This window comes from Symsagittifera roscoffensis, chromosome 10 (genome assembly GCF_963678635.1).
Source record: "Symsagittifera roscoffensis chromosome 10, txSymRosc1.1, whole genome shotgun sequence".
In the NCBI taxonomy this organism is placed as follows: Eukaryota; Metazoa; Xenacoelomorpha; order Acoela; family Convolutidae; genus Symsagittifera; species Symsagittifera roscoffensis.
In genome coordinates, this window is record NC_087071.1 from 3,400,702 (window position 1) to 3,418,759 (window position 18,058).

Here is an 18,058-nt window from a genome sequence, read left to right on the forward strand (position 1 = left end):
GTTCAACAGAATCCGAGATCAAAAATTTCGAAATATATCAAGTCCGTTCATATCCCCTAAGCAAATCCTTGGAGAAATATTTTGTTTTCAATTTGTGGGTGGTACACACTGGCCTGGTTCTAGTTTGGTTGAAACTCCCGGAGAGAGCTTCCACGATCTTTTTGACGAAGTCAATTTTTTGCTTCGAGAATCGCTCCACCTGCGAATTTTTCCAAGTGAATTTTTTTCACATTTCCGGATTTTTTGTTGCAATTTCATAAAAGAATCCGAGATCTTCAGCCATGACAAACAAATCTGGTCTTTGTACTCTATCTCAAAAGACCCATCGTTACACCATAAAATTAATGCTCGAATGAGATCGGCGGAAGGAAAAGTATACTGCTTCTCTTTTAGATCTTAGTCCAAATTGTTGGGTGATAAATATGCGTAGATAAAAGTAAAATTCGAGCCAATCTTGGATGACCTCAAATCAACATGGAATGAACAATTTTTTAAATAAAGTGACATATCTAATTTTAAAAAAAATCTTCAAAACTATTTCACATAATGGTAATATTCCATTTTAAACTAATGCATAAAAAAGTAATATATTTGTTAACTTAGTTTCAATTGAACATCGTTCGAATAGACAAAATTTTATACCAGGTATTTTCAAAACATGTTTTTTTTTAAATATAAATCCGTTCGCGGTTCCCAAACTTTTGGGTTATTGAACTGTTTCTTTTTGCAGTAGGCAGCAAAAATTTGCCGAATTCTGATAATATGTTTCATTGAGTTGGATTGTTTTTTGTTAACGCATGTTTCTCGCAATTTAGTGAATTTTCACTGCTGAACAAGCTACCTTCACTGCTGAACAAGTGCTGAATTGAAAAAAAAAGGATGAAATGAACTGAAACAGAATTTTCAATTGATTTTGTCAAATTCGTGTATTTATTGCTAAAAAATAATGAGGAAAAAAAATTGTCTGGAATATTACCAACAATTTCATGGCATACTTTTTTTGCGAATTTTCGAACCAAAATTACACCATTAACACGGGTAAATTCTTTTGGTTCAAAATTAAGGTGGTCAACAGGGTCAAATGATGTAAAAGTAATTGAAACGGACCAAATTTACTCCTTAATTTTGAACCAAAAGAACTGACCGATTTCAAGGGTGTAAATCTGGTTCGAAATTTTTCAAAAAAGTGCACCATGAAAAAGTTGATGAAAATCCAAGCAATTCGTATTCATGTTCTGATTCGATTCTGTTTCAGGATGGACGAGAACCAAGTTATGATGATTTCATCATTGGGTCGTCAAGTTGAACTTGGAAGTCTATACGACGCCAGAACTGATACATTCCATGCCGGCATGAGCCTATGGAGATCGTCCGACATTGAAAGCAATCAAAAAATAAATAATACTCCAGATATCACTCACAAAGTGTCTTCAAATTCGGACGAGCTTCGAAAAAACAGTGGGTTAGATCTTAAAGGTTCTGTAAAACTTGATTTGAAACTACTGACGGTAAGTGGTAGTGCAAGCTATTTAAGGCAGGATTTTGAAGACAACACGAAAGCTCGTGTCGATATAACTTGCCTAAAACAGAATCGAATCAGACAAATTCCAATGGAAGTTTTAATGAACATGGCATATGATAAAGTAGTCATGGACAAGCCTTTTTTGACTCATTTTGTCGCTTCGGTTACCGAAGGCGCTGTTGCAAATATTTCTTTTTCTAAAACATGTTCTTCTACTGAAGAAAAGGGGAAGATTACAGGCAGCTTGTCAGGTGTTCTGAGGAAATGTATTGAGGTGGAAGGTTGCGGAACTAAAACAGAGGACTCAAACTTCGAAAAAGAAGAACTTGAAATAAAGCTGAGCGGAGCGATTGATTTTCCAATTAAGTCTTTTGAAGATGCAGTGAGAGCAGGCCAGGAATAGCCACTGTTGCTGAAAGACCATACAAACACTCTATCGGCGACACTTTTGCCACTTTCACACCTGGATTCTACAGTGAAGCGTATGATTCGAGATATTGATCAAAATGTCCTGGCTCGAATCCAGCGGTGTCTTCGAGATGCAGAACAAGTAAGTGTTGAGCTATCATATTTTCCAAAAATTGATCAATTGAAGTTCATGAGTGCCTTAATGCGACAATATGATCGCTTCTCGATGTCGTTTAAAGCAAAAATTGACAGTTTTTGCACGAAAGTCAGAATGTTACTCCCACAGCTGAGCGATTCGTCCACTGAATTTTCATCAGTCAATGAAAATATCCACGTTGCCCGCGTTTTTCTTGAGGAAAAATGCAACGAAACAAGATATCTTTTGACTTTGCTGAAACAAATGGAAAACATGGAATTAGTGAATTTCAACTCGAAAAAATTTAGTGAAGAAATATTTCTTGGGAGCAAAGTTTTAATTAACTTTTCTTGCAAGGAGTTGCAGCTCGAGACACACCAACTTTTGGAGAAACTAGATAATCCTGATGATTCAAGTCAACACTCCTCAAATGAAGACAACTCAAACGATTCCGACGAAGAAGAAGAAAAATGGTTTGAAAATATCAGGATAACTGAAGCATTTCAACGTTCTCTGAGTGAACTTCAACAGCTGAAAATGCACAATCTGACAAACGAAAAGGTGATGATTGGATTTGGTGTGATACCAAAAGCGTTCCAAGCAAATAGTAAAAGCAAGAAAAAAACACAATTTGCGGATATCATTCTTGCTCGCAGCAACGGATTCTATATAATCAATGGTGATTTACCTAAGCCCCCTAGCTTTGTTCAAGTGAAAGTTGAGGGACAGAAAATGAATGTAAGTTGGGAAAAACAAGAAACTCAAACAATCAAGATTGAAAAATATTTCATACAATGGCGCCCAACGCATGATCAATTAAAGGACTCATTTGATAATGCGTATACGAATGATGAGCTCTGGGACTCGTCTGAGGTACAAGCAGGCACCTGCTCGTTTGGTTTGGAGAATTACCTTAAAGGTCCTTTGAAAGCAAATGTGAACTACCAAATTAGAATAGCTACCCACGCCGACGCTGGACTGTCTGTTTTCTCTCAAGTTGTTTCAGCACGAACAGAAAAAAAGCCTTCAGCTGCAAGTTTGATTCTTGAGTCTTATCGGAGCCGCGATGCATCCGAACAAAAAAAATCTGCTAACTGGCAGCAAGTAGGTGGTGAAAAACCACCTGTGATTGCTGAAAAAAACTTTTTTCTAGGTTTTCGGACAAAAAAAGTTCAGAAGGTTACAACCAAAGACTACAAGGACGAAATCGGCGTGATTATTGTTGATGTAATGCCTGAAATTCAACAAGATATCCCATATGCCGAAATTAACGACAGCAAGGCGCGATCTATTATGTTTGTCGGGGAAACAGGTGCTGGAAAAACAACAGAAATCAATGCCATGGTTTCATATCTGCTGGAAGCTGATTTGAGTGACCAATGTCGGATAATGCTAGTCGATGACCGTAGCGCTAACCAAGCAGAATCAGTGACTAGGTATATTACTGTCTATCGTCTGAGACCTCACTCGGAATTGTTCGAAGACTGTACATTTTACATCATTGATACACCTGGATATGGTGATACCGAATCTTTGAAAACTGGCCGTAATCGAGATCAATTTATAACAGCCTCAATGAAAGAAATGTTTACAATGATTCCGAAAATCAATACTATAGTTCTATGCAGCAAAGCATCCCTGACACGAGCAACAGTTGGAATTACAGCTGCCGTGACGAACATTTTCCAATTATTTGCTCCAAATGTTCAGTCCTGTCTGAAATCAGTGATAACTTTTAGTGATGTCTCGGATCCACCGGTACTTGATGTATTAAAACAACTGGGTTGGCCTATTGAAAAAAACCGGCTGGTCGAAGTGAACAACTCTGCATTCAGAGTGAACACAGTGGAAGACGCCAATGACCCTAAAATCAGAAGCTGGTGGATGCTCTGCATGAGGGGTCAAAGGGAACTCGTTAAAATGCTGAATTCAATGGAACCAGTTCCAACTGCACCAAGTGCTCAAGTTACATGCACAAGGTTGTCTCTGCAAGAAACGTGCGAAGTTGTCGAAAGTCAAGTTTATCAGGCAGCAACTGATACAGCGACACTGTTAATTAGATTAAAGTCTATTGCAAGTGCTATTGGGGCTTCCCCAGGAGAGAAAATTGAGACAAAAAGGATAGAAGTGGAAAAACAAGACGTAGCTGATGGAAAACATACAACTTTGTGTATTCAATGTAATAATACTTGTCACGAGGTCTGTATTTTTGGAGACGACACTGTTAAAAGTCGATGTTGCGCAATGAGTGGCGAATTTTGTACTGTCTGTCCGAAGAAATGTCATTGGTCACGACATAAAAACGCTCGTTTCATCTTAGTCCCCAAAGAAATAACTGAATGGGTAGTGCCGGATGAGTTGATCAAAACCTGGAATGAGAATAATAATACTCTCGAGGGAGCCGTTTTGGGAGCAATGGATGAATTCGTCGAGCTGCAAGAAAAGCTGCAGGGGCATATAAAAACACTTATCAAATTAAGTGAAAAACTTAAGAAAATATCTTTGCTACATAATCCGCAGGCTCTTAGAAACTACTTGGAGACCTTATCAGATACCGCAAAAGCGCAGGGAGCATCGCCAAGTCAGATTCAAAGTTTAGAAGCAGCTACACGGGCAATGATGCTGCAAGAAAATGTAGCTCGAAATTCTCAGTTACCGTTCAATGAGTCACAAGTGTTGATCAAGGTTTTGACTGAAGTACGGGTCGAACTAACCAGAAGAACCAAATTACCTCACCTTGAAAGGATCAAAGAAGAGGAGAAGCCGTGCAGCTTATATAATAAGCTCTACGATCAAGTTCCCCAAGAAATTCAAAGTGAATCTCCCAGCAAACTGTCTGAAGCCAAAAAAATTCCAGTAACTGGAACGGTTGTTAAAAATGGAGCGCTGTTTCCGGAAAACTTGAAAGCTATTGTGACAATGATAACAGCCATTTTGAAATCAGGATCAGTGCATTCTATTGCATCAGCAGGACTAAAATGATCAAAAAAACAGCCCGAAAACATATTTCAATGCAGATGTAGCTCACAACTGACTGGTTAAGAGTTCACTCAAATAGTACATATCGATAACTGCATCAAAAAGTTTAACAAAGTTTGAATTCTACCCATCGTTAACGAGAATGTCGTATCATTTGTGGTATTTTATTATTTCACTACAGACCAAGAGTCCCACTTTTCCATTACAGAGTAAACATGAGTACTTTTATGCTAAGCTTTGACTGTTGTAAAAATTATGATTGCCCCACAGTTATTCATTTTGTATTGTTCCATTACCATCAAAATACCCTAATCACCTTCATGTATTAACAAAATTTAGTTAAAAAATTTCGTTTCTAGGACCTTAACCCATATGTTTTTTTATCGCGGTTGCAATAGTAGTTTTAGTTGTGCAAATAGTTTTCTATGACTTTTTTTTTATCGCGGAGACTAAAATCAAAAACGAAGGCAGCCCATTCATTTAAAACCAAATAATTTAGACAAAGAAGACTAGAAGTATATTATCGTTTTAATGGAGTAGAAATCGAAATAAAGCTAATGAAAAGCACATTTTTAAGCTGTTTTAAATTCTGGTCTTCTTTCTTTCTTTATCTATTTTTGTGTTCTGTTCTGCCATTGAAGGTTATTAGTGCTTACTTTTGTCAAGAATTAGACGCCCTACCATGAATCAAACACGGCCACACTTTGACCATATTGATATAGCATCTGATGTTTTCTGCTGCCTAACTAAAAATATTAAAGCTATTATTCGTTATTTCGTCGACTCGAAATTTTTGTCTTTTCGCTATTTGATCTTTATGCTAGTTCTTCCATTCAAAAGTATATACAAATACTTAATAATGTTGAAACTCAAAATTATACCGAAAGAGAATCTGCCTCAATCATTGGTGTTTTATTTGAAAGTTTAGTTTGTAAACAATGATATAGTCAAAATAACTAATACTCACCTGTATTTTGGTATTAGCGTGCTTTCTAAGTTTCATAATCAGCAAATATGCTTCTTACAAATTAATCATAAATAATCTCTGCTTACATCCAATATAAGGAGCTTTTAACTTCAAAATTTTGAATCAGCAAACCTGACACTTTTCAAAATTCAACCATGAAACATAATAATTATCCTGCTCTATACCGTGTGCTATTACCCTATGCATAAATAAATGTATCCTCTAACATCTTATTTAAACAAGAACTTGCTTCATATATATTGATAATAAATTTTCTTTGCTTTTTTTGTAGTTAGTAAGTAAGTAATTAGTTAGAAGGGCACGTTTTGTTTCGGTTAAATCAACCATGAAAACTTTTATTTTCTCATTGTCTGCAAAAACGCTGTCTCTTTCTTCATCTGATTAATTCTGCAAGTGTGTGATCAAGCAAGAAAACCAAAGTTTTCTGAATGGACAAAGTATCAGTGATTTTTGTTTTTGTTAATCAGAAAGTTTGATTTATATCATTCCCCATTTTAATCTCTCACGAGAAATCTAAGGCTTTCTATCAAATCAGTTCAATTTACGGAGACTATTCAAAAAATTTTTTTAGTGAATATATTGTCTTAGCTAAATTGATAAAACATAATCTAATGAAAAACACAATTCGAACTTTGAATTACTGAATTTTGAGAAAATTTCTGAATATTTCTGTTATGAAATGTAATAAATAAATTTCGAATTATCAGAAAGGCGGGTCATAAGAAGAACTGTTCTAGCCCAATACGATTGATCTTTTTTGTGTTCTTAAAATAAATTTTGATCAAAATAACATCCTACAAATCCCAGCCCACCACAAAAATAGACCAAGTTAAGATCTATTTGCGAAGCGCTGCATGTAAATTGCTCGATTCCGATTGGCTGAAAATTCCCAACTTAGAACCCGTTCCGAACTTTTCTCACTATTTCATGTCTGATCATACAATTGTCAGCCACTAGCTGTTTTCCAGCTCTGTGCATGTGACTATAACTGACTCAGACATGACTATACGTGGTCAAACATGACTCTACCTGGTCAGACATGACTATACCTGCTTCAAGTTGACTCACGGATATGCCTGGTCTAGATATGATCATGTAAAGTCAGGTTTGATCATGTCTGCATGAGGTCTGATCATGTAATTTCAGGCATGATCATGTCTGCTCCAGGAATGATCATGTAAAATCAGTTATGATCATGTCTGATTCAGGTCGGATCATGTAATTTCAGGCATGATCATGTCTGGTCCAGGAATGATCTAGTAAATTCAGGTTTGATCATGCCTGCTTCAGGTCTGGTCATGTAATTTCAGGCGTGATCATGTCTGGTCCAGGAATGATCATGTAAAGTCAGGTATGATCATGTCTGCTTGAGGTTTGATCATGTAATTTCAGGCATGATCATGTCTGGTCCAGGAACGATCATGTAAATTCATGTTTGATCATGTCTGCTTCAGGTCTGATCATGTAATTTCAGGCATGATCATGTCTGCTCCAGGAATGATCATGTAAAGCCAGGTATGATCATGTCTGCTTCAGGTCTGATCATGCAATTTCAGGCATGATCATGTCTGGTCCAGGAAGGATCATGTAAATTCAGATTTGATCATGTCTGCTTCCGGTCTGATCATGTAATTTGAGACATGATCAAGTCTGGTCCAGGAAGGATCATGTAAATTCGGGTTTGATCATGTCTGCTTCAGGTCTGATCATGTAATTTCAGGCATGATCATGTCTGGTCCAGGAACGATCATGTAAAGTCAGGTATGATCATGTCTCCTTCAGGTCTGATCATGTAATTTCAGGCATGATCATGCCTGCTCCAGGAATGATCATGTAAAGTCAGGTATGATCATGTCTGCTTCAGGTCTGATCATGTAATTTCAGGCATGATCATGTCTGGTCCAGGAATGATCAAGTGAATTCAGGTTTGATCATGTCTGCTTCAGGTCTCGTTATTTAATTTCAGGCGTGATCATGTCTGGTCCAGGAATGATCATGTAAAGTAAGGTATGATCATGTCTGTTTCAGGTCTGACCATGTAATTTCAGGCATGATCATGTCTGCACCAGGATTGATCATGTAAAGCCAGGATCTGATCAAGTCTGCTTCAGTTCTGATCATGTAATTGCAGGCATGATCATGTTTGAACCAGGAATGATCATGTAAAGTCAGGTATGATCATGTCTGCTTCAGGTCTGATCATGTAATTTCAGGCATGATCATGTCTGGTCCAGGAATGATCAAGTGAATTCAGGTTTGATCATGTCTGCTTCAGGTCTGGTGATGTAATTTCAGGCATGATCAAGTCTGGTCCAGGAGTGATCATGTAAATTCAGGTATGATCAGGTAATTTCAGGCATGATCATATCTGGTCCAGGAATGATCGAGTACATTCAGGTTTGATCATGTCTGCTTCAGGTCTGGTCATGTAATTTCAGGCATGATCATGTCTGCTCCAGGAGTGATCATGTATAGCCAGGTATGATCATGTCTGTTTCAGGTCTGGTCATGTTATTTCAGGCGTGATCATGTCTGTCCAGGAATGATCATGTAAAGTCAGGTATGATCATGTCTGCCTGAGGTTTGATCATGTAATTTCAGGCATGATCATGTCTGGTCCACGAACGATCATGTAAATTCATGTTTGATCATGTCTGCTTCAGGTCTGATCATGTAATTTCAGGCCTGATCATGTCTGCTCCAGGAATGATCATGTAAAGCCAGGTATGATCATGTCTGCTTCAGGTCTGATCATGCAATTTCAGGCATGATCATCTCTGGTCCAGGAATGTTCAAGTAAATTCAGATTTGATCATGTCTGCTTCCGGTCTGATCATGTAATTTGAGACATGATCGAGTCTGGTCCAGGAAGGATCATGTAAATTCGGGTTTGATCATGTCTGCTTCAGGTCTGATCCTGTAATTTCAGGCATGATCATGTCTGGTCCAGGAACGATCATGTAAAGTCAGGTATGATCATGTCTGCTTCAGGTCTGATCATTTAATTTCAGGCATGATCATGCCTGCTCCAGGAATGATCATGTAAAATCAGGTATGATCATGTCTGCTTCAGGTCTGATCATGTAATTTCAGGCATGATCATGTCTGGTCCAGGAATGATCAAGTGAATTCAGGTTTGATCATGTCTGCTTCAGGTCTGGTTATGTCATTTCAGGCGTGATCATGTCTGGTCCAGGAATGATCATGTAAAGTAAGGTATGATCATGTCTGTTTCAGGTCTGATCATGTAATTTCAGGCATGATCATGTCTGCACCAGGAATGATCATGTAAAGCCAGGATCTGATCATGTCTGCTTCAGTTCTGATCATGTAATTGCAGGCATGATCATGTTTGAATAGGAATGATCATGTAAAGTCAGGTATGATCATGTCTGCTTCAGGTCTGCTCATGTAATTTCAGGCATGATCATGTCTGGTCCAGGAATGATCAAGTAAAGTCAGGTTTGATCATGTCTGCTTCAGATCTGATCATGTAATTTCAGGCATGATCATGTCTGCTCCAGGAATGATCATGTAAAGTCAGGTTTGATCATGTCTACTTCAGGTCTGGTGATGTAATTTCAGGCGTGATCATGTCTGCTTCAGGTCTGATCATGTAATTTCAGGCATGATCATGCCTGCTCCAGGAATGATCATGTAAAGTCAGGTTTGATCATGTCTACTTCAGGTCTGGTGATGTAATTTCAGGCGTGATCATGTCTGCTTCAGGTCTGATCATGTAATTTCAGGCATGATCATGCCTGCTCCAGGAATGATCATGTAAAGTCAGGTATGATCATGTCTGCTTCAGATCTGATCATGTAATTTCAGGCATGATCATGTCTGGTCCAGGAATGATCAAGTGAATTCAGGTTTGATCATGTCTGCTTCAGGTCTGGTGATGTAATTTCAGGCGTGATCATGTCTGGTCCAGGAATGATCATGTAAAGTAAGGTATGATCATGTCTGTTTCAGGTCTAATCATGTAATTTCAGGCATGATCATGTCTGCTCCAGGAATGATCATGTAAAGCCAGGTATGATCATGTCTGCTTCAGTTCTGATCATGTAATTTCAGGCATGATCATGCCTGCTCCAGGAATGATCAAGTGAATTCAGGTTTGATCATGTCTGCTTCAGGTCTGGTGATGAAATTTCAGGCGTGATCATGTCTGGTCCAGGAATGATCATATAAAGTAAGGTATGATCATGTCTGTTTCAGGTCTGATCATGTAATTTCAGGCATGATCATGTCTGCTCCAGGCAGGAATGATCATGTAAAGCCAGGTTTGATCATGTCTGCTTCAGTTCTGATCATGTAATTTCAGGCATGATCATGCCTGCTCCAGGAATGATCATATAAAGTCAGGTATGATCATGTCTGCTTCAAGTCTGATCATGTAATTTCAGGCATGATCATGCCTGCTCCAGGAATGATCATGTAAAGTCAGGTATGATCATGTCTGCTTCAGGTCTGATCATGTAATTTCAGGCATGTTCATGTCTGGTCCAGGAATGATCAAGTGAATTCAGGTTTGATCATGTCTGCTTCAAGTCTGGTGATGTAATTTCAGGCGTGATCATGTCTGGTCCAGGAATGATCATGTAAAGTAAGGTATGATCATGTCTGTTTCAGGTCTGATCATGTAATTTCAGGCATGATCATGTCTGCTCCAGGAATGATCATGTAAAGCCAGGTATGATCATGTCTGCTTCAGTTCTGATCATGTAATTTCAGGCATGATCATGCCTGCTCCAGGAATGATCATGTAAAGTCAGGTATGATCATGTCTGCTTCAGGTCTGATCATGTAATTTCAGGCATGATCATGTCTGGTCCAGGAATGATCAAGTGAATTCAGGTTTGATCATGTCTGCTTCAGGTCTGGTGATGTAATTTCAGGCGTGATCATGTCTGGACCAGGAATGATCATGTAAAGTAAGGTATGATCAAGTCTGTTTCAGGTCTGATCATGTTATTTCAGGCATGATCATGTCTGCTCCAGGATTGATCATGTAAAGCCAGGTATGATCATGTCTGTTTCAGATCTGATCATTTAATTTCAGGCATGATCAAGTCTGGTCCAGGAGTGATCATGTAAATTCAGGTATGATCAGGTAATTTCAGGCATGATCATATCTGGTCCAGGAATGATCGAGTAAATTCAGGTTTGATCATGTCTGCTTCAGGTCTGGTCATGTAATTTCAGGCATGATCATGTCTGCTCCAGGAATGATCATGTAAAGCCAGGTTTGATCATGTCTGTTTCAGGTCTGATCATGTAATTTCAGGCATGATCAAGTTTGGTCCAGGAGTGGTCATGTAAATTCAGGTATGCTCATGTCTGCTTCAGTTCTGATCATGTAATTGCAGGCATGATCATGTTTGAACCAGGAATGATCATGTAAAGTCAGGTATGATCATGTCTGCTTCAGGTCTGATCATGTAATTTCAGGCGTGATCATGTATGGTCCAGGACTGATCATGTGAAGTCATGTATGATCATGTCTGCTTCAAGTCTGATCATGTAATTACAGAAATGAACATGTCTGGTCCAGGTTTACTTCAAGTCTGATCATATCTGATTTTTTTTTGTTCATAATTATCATGTCTGGTACATGTCTGTTTCAAACATGTACAGAGAAAAAAGAGACATGCCACAGGACTGATACAGATTTGGATTTTCTATGTATTTAAGCTGTCCAGATTTGGAATTAACTTTAAGTTTCAGTACGGGAGCCAAGTAAACATCCTCCTTCATAAACGTGTTTAGGGGGAGGATGTTAACTTGGTCCATAATTTTTTTATAAAATTTTGGTGTGAAACTCTACTTAATAAGTTCAACAGACAGTCTCCAACGACGTGAGAAATCCTTCGTTGATGAGATTTAGAGAGAAAATTTACATGTTTAGATTGAAACAAAAAGTAGAAAAATTATAGTTATGGCAATATTTCTTCACACACTGTTTAAGTTTGACTAAATGAAATTTGGAGTAATAGTGCAATTCAAAAATTGCAGTAAAAATGTTTTCAAACCATCCCCTAAATGAAAAAATGCGACTCCTAGTAACTTAGAGTTTTTTTGAATTAGAGTATTGTATGAACATATGGTTAGGCCTTTTTCAAAACTGGAAATGTTTGTTAAGCAAATTTAGTCAACGCGGCATATAAAGATTTTGAAATAAATTCCTGCCTATTTGCAGGTTATCTAATTGTTTTCAGTTTTAAAGTAAATCAAAATGCTTCTTTTGCTTCAAAGTTCAAATTACGTTTTTTCTCCGAAATTTCTGAAACTAAGGTAAGAAAATTGAGTGATAAGATTTACAAAAAAGTGAATTTGTCCTGAAATTTTTTTAAAAATTACGGAAGTATGAGCGCGTATTCATGCTACACTATTTTTATTTGTGTGTTATACTCAATATTTCTCGAAAAATAAAGGAATATGGGTTGCGTTCGTTTTTTGTTTCCTCAGCGTTCCATCTTTTCTTTGTGTACAGACAATTTGGTGTTTGTACGGTCCTGGATTCCATAGACAAGTCTTTAAACATGTTAAATGACATGCAGTTTCTCGAATTTCACTTTTTTTCTTGATTAAAATAGATAGAAATTTCGATCAAACGTATAAAGGATTTCCGGTCTGTAAATTCATTAAAATGAGAACGGATTGATATTCCTTCGAGTATTGATACTCAAGGTACCTGTTTGGTACTCAATTAAAGTGCACAAGTCAATTAGGGTTAACATTCTACAAGCTTGGCATCATAAGCGACTAATATGGCATCAGTTACCCATGCACTAAAGGTGATTACTTTTAGTGTTGTTGTGGAATATGAATTTCTAGGCTCATCTAAGCAGCTGTTGGTCTCTTTCCGGTGATAAGATACGAATGCCCTTCACCCTGCTGAGGTCTCTTTGTTTGGGTAGGATAACCAAAATAAGTGGATTCGGAGGCATCCCGACTGTGGTTATTTCCCCAAGACATATAACCCTCTTGAGGGGTCTTGTTCTGCGCGGGATTCGTAAAAATGAACCCCAGCTGGGCGAGTACATTTAGGTCGGTTTCAACAACTCGCCGGTTTAGAAGGATTTTTCCGGGGTTGAAGGGGGATATAAAAAGAGTGATAACGAGATGACTGTTCGTGCTTGATTAACTCGGCTTGCAACAGTGTAGACTTCTGGGGTTTACCCGTCAGCAAATAATAAATATAATCAGGAAAACAACTTGAATTAGGGCGGGGACACTCAAGAGTGATTCATTACTGCGTTTTTAAATTTATGGCGGGGCTGTCCTTCGTTGTAAACAGGTTGTTGCCCATGTTGAGGTTGAATTTTGGTAACAACTTTTCTCTGGCGCTGAAACTAATGTTTCTCATCGGTCTGTCGTCGATCATGATTGGACGAAGAACTTGGCAACTGTTGCAAGCACCGCTGTCGGCGCAACAGTGGGTTCGTAGCGACGTTAAGTGAAATCTCGAGGAGGCGATTTGCTTGTGACTTACCGAACCACCTGGCGCTCTAATTCATTTTCGTGCAAATCTTAAAGGCAGTGTTTCTGTCATGTTTGGAGGCAGTGTTTCCGTCATGTAACGGTACTTTCCCGAAACGGTAAAGTGTTAGATTACAAAGAAAGAAAGAGAAGGTCTAGCACCGGAATGCATAACGGTCTTTTCGGCATAAATCATGGAGCATGGCTTAACGGTCATTAGATCCGGCCCCAAGAAAAACTACAATTTTAGAATAATCGGAATACTTCATCTTAAGGTAATGTCGGTTTGCACACAAAATTACCACTCGATATTCAGGTGCGTGTTGTTAAGTGGTTATTCAGTAAGATAAGTAGATGGGATTTACGAGTGATGAGATTTACGAAAAAATGAATTTACACTATCAAAATAAAAATGCTACATTATTTATATTTGTTTGTTATACTCCATACTTCTCTAAAAATAAGGGATTTTCTGTCGGTTTTTTATACTGTTTCCTCAGCCTTCCATGTTCCCTTTGTGTACAGACAATTTTGTGTTCACATGTTCCTGGATTCCATGGACAAGTCTTTAAACAATTTAAAATATTGTCGGAACGATCAAAGAAAAAGAAAGAACAAAACAAGAACAAAGGGAACGTCCCTGTTGTAGAACCTGCTTACATTTTTTAAAATGCACAGTTTGACCTCGTAATGATAGTATTATTGGAAGTTTTGCAGAACTACTTAAACCATTTCAATTATTCGGAAAAAGTTTTGGAAAATTTTTTTATATCCAAAACCGTTTTCGTGAGACAATTGAAATCGATTAATTTTCTCTAGTCCTCTTCAGAAATTTATTGGAAAGTCAAAAAATGTTCTATGGCTGAAACCGCCCAATGGGAGGAAATGAAGGCAAGTTAAAAGACATCTTGAACTTTTGTGTTGATTAAACTGACAATCAACTTCCATTTTATTCATTTTCCCAAAATTTGTTTTTTATTTTGTTTTTAAAGTGCAACTGAATGGTTAATTGCTAAAAATTCTCCATTAGTTTAACTTGCAATCACTGCAGGAATTAAAACTTGTCAAAATGTTGACATCGGTCATCTCCAGAGCCTTTTAATGGGCAATTGAGGGTGTGTGGTGCAGATGAGAAGTCGCATGTGCTGATGATTGCCTTGATTGATTCCTTGTGGCGGTTAACTGAAGGATCAAAACTCCAAAAAAAAACAAAGCAACTAATGAAACTTTCATTCGTTTACATGCAGTTTCTCGAGTTTTACTTTTTCTCTCGATTGAAAAAGATAGAAATTTCGATTAAACGTGTAAAGGATTTCCGTTCTGTAATTTCAATAAAATGAGAACGGATTGACATTCATTCGATTATTGATACTCAAGGTACCTGATTGATACTCAATTAAAGTGCACAGAACAATTAAAATTAATAGTCTACCAGCTTGGCATCATAAGCCACTAATGGGGTATCAGTTACGCCTGCATTAAAGGTGATTACTTTTAGAGTTGTTGTAGAATACAAAAATTCGGGCTCAACTAAGCAACTTTTAGTCTCAATCCTGTGATAAGGGACGAATTCCCTTCACCCTGCTGAGGTCTTTCGGTTTCGGTAGGATAAAAAAAAATAAATGGTTTCGGAGCCAACCGACTCTGGTTATTTCCCGCTACATATAACCATGTTGGGTGGTCTTGTTCTGCGCGGTAATCGTAAAGTTTAACCCCAGCTGGGTGAGTACATATAGATCAGTTTCAACAATTCGCTGGTTTAGAAGGGATTGCTTGGGGTTGAATGGGGGGAAATAAAAAGATTGATAACCAGATGACTGTTCCCGTTGCTGCTTGATTAACTCGGCTTGCAAGAGTGTAGACTTTTGGGGTTTACCCGTCAGCAAATATTGAACACAATCACGAAAACAACTCGAATTAGGTCGGGCAGACTTAAGGGTGACTCGATCGTGCGTTGTTAAATTTATGGTTTGGCTGTCCTCTGTTGGTAACGGGTTGCTGCCCATGTTGAGGTTGAATTACGGTAATAACTTTTCCCTGGCGCTGAAACTAATAATCCTCATCGATCTGTCGTCGATCATGATTGGACGACGAACTTGGCAACTGTTGCAAGCACCACTTTCGGCGCGACAATGGATTCGTAGCGACGTTATTGAATCTCGAGGATGCGATTTGCTTGAGACTTACCGAACCACCTGGTCTAATTCATTTTCGTGCAAATCCTGCAGGGTGGAGGCAGTGTTTCCGTCATGTAACGCCACCTTCCCGAAACGGTTAAGTGTTTGATTACAAAGGGAAAAAAGAAGGCCCTGCGCCGGAATGCATAACTGTCTTTTCTGTGTGAATGACGGAACTTGACTTTACCGTCGTTAGATCCGGCCCCATCAGATTATTTCATTTTAAAGTAATGTCGGTTTGCTTACAATATTACAACTCGAAATTCAAGTACGTGTAGTTAAGGTGGTTATTCAATAAGATAAGTAGATAGGTAAACAATGAGTCACGCAGTGAAAAGATCAAGTTTAACAGAGCTTGTCACACCTATGCCAGAAAACTAAATTTGACAAAATCGCCGAACCCTCACCACCCAAAAAAAACAGAAACTAAAGAAGCTGAGGCTATGAAATTCAGAGGAGCGTTACTAAGGATTATTTGTAAGGGCATACAAAAATCGGATCGGGAGCCCTCAGACCTTTGGGGGGGCAAGTGATAACGGTCCCCGGAAGTGTAATTAGTCTATCAGAACTCGGACAATAGAGGCGCTGGTGGGCTCAAACTTTGGTATGTTTTAGGCCTAGTTGAGGGAAGCTTACGTTTGGAACCCCAGACCCCTAGACTCCTACTTCCGGTTTTATGCCATGGGTAATCAAACCCATCCCTAACTTCTGGAAGTTGTTTTTCGGCCTTTAACAATCACAGGGAGCTGAACCTTGGAGGGATGATAGGTAATGACAAGATACATCGGGATGTTAGGTAATGACAAATACAAATTATAAATTGAACCAAATTCGGCGGTTGGACCGGAAGCTACTAGCACTTGAGAAAACACCCCCCCCCCTTTGACCGGAAATAGGCAATTTACGCGAAACGAAGAACGGTGGCATAAAGATTTTTTTTGCGGCAATGGACATAAGGTACAAACTCGGAAAAAGACCCCTTGTGAGTAAAAACCCTCCGGCGACTCCTTCCGGTGTTGATAGCTTTTTTCCGGAAAAATGTGATGATGGACCCTAGAAATGGGATAACTTGTGAAGCATTAATGGGATATGGATGGTACTAGCTAATTAGGACCCCCAAGAGATTCTTAACCCAAATATGGAAGTTTGACCCCGGTTGACAACTGCAAGACCTTAAGTTGACCTTAGGGCGTTTGACCCCAAAACTGCAAAGAAAACCCGGAGATTAACACCTGAAAATGGCGAACTCCCCAGCCCAACCCATGGGGATATGAACCGGTCACTTTAATAATAACTGGGAGGAAACTTGTATTTTGGAACTGGAGCAGAAGCAGATAGAGATATAGTTTCATATTGAAACCTTGATTTAGTAGAGTTATTTCAATGTGAACTTGTAAACATTGGATTCACTCTAGCTGGGCGAATGATCTAATGATGGCAATTCAACTAGGCTAAAGAAAAGTAGTGCCAGAGAAAATTGATAGTAATAGGACCGCAGCATGAGAATTAAGTCTCCTGAATAGTATGAACGGGCGGAGAATTTACTTGGCTTCCCGGAGATGACTTTTTGGTTTGATTTGACTCCTGAAAGACGAACTACATTTCTCTGATAGCTAGAAGGTCGGGATTGGAATATGGTACAGATAGAAATTTCAGATGCCTGAAATGAATTGCTACCCATGAAAATTGTCTTTCCCTACACTCGGAACTATTATTGGATAAAGACCTTTGGAGGGTCACTGAGTAAACATAGCATGGTTTGGAGGTTGATTTGAACTCGAGAGGAAATCCCCTGAATCTGCAGCAGTCGTAACCTTGCTAGTAGGATTTAACGAAGAGTTGAGTTCTCTACCCCCCCCCCCCCCCCCGTACACACAATCTGCGAGAAAAACACGATACAAATTATTTTGCGTCAACGAGGAATTCTACAATAATCTACCATCTCTCTCTTGTGGGAATTAGAAGAAATAGACAAAAAACACCACAGAAAATTGGTCAAAATTAGAGATTGTTCAAAAGCTTTACGGATAGTAACGGTTGCCAAAAAGTTGATAGTTTATCTGGCAAGCTGATCGAGAACGCTGATTTTTTTTTTGCGGAAACGACTTACTGCGGTGAAGAATCAGCTTCTTTGACGTAGATCGCAGAATAGGAAGAGACTGCAAATTAACTCTAATTTAAACAATGTCGGGTTTTTGCTCTCTGGAACTGTCCTGTGTTTAAATTGACCATCCGATTACTCATCTATAGGATACAGCGAGCTAATAATACGAGGGAAAGGTCGATCCATCTTCGATGAATATGGCATATCTCTACATTTCAGAAACACAAATTTATGTTGTCATTGTCCGTTATTATCAGTA

The 18,058-nt window shown here is 38.6% G+C and overlaps 2 protein-coding genes across 2 annotated transcripts in view; both read right to left on the bottom strand.

The window, feature by feature from the left end:
• The window catches only part of LOC134855606 (snRNA-activating protein complex subunit 3-like), a 495,355-nt gene that overhangs the window by 121,642 nt on the left and 355,655 nt on the right, over positions 1-18,058 (bottom strand). The gene's annotated exons all lie outside the window — the stretch shown is intronic.
• LOC134855458 (uncharacterized) overlaps positions 1-18,058 on the bottom strand; it is a 163,905-nt gene that overhangs the window by 35,447 nt on the left and 110,400 nt on the right. The gene's annotated exons all lie outside the window — the stretch shown is intronic.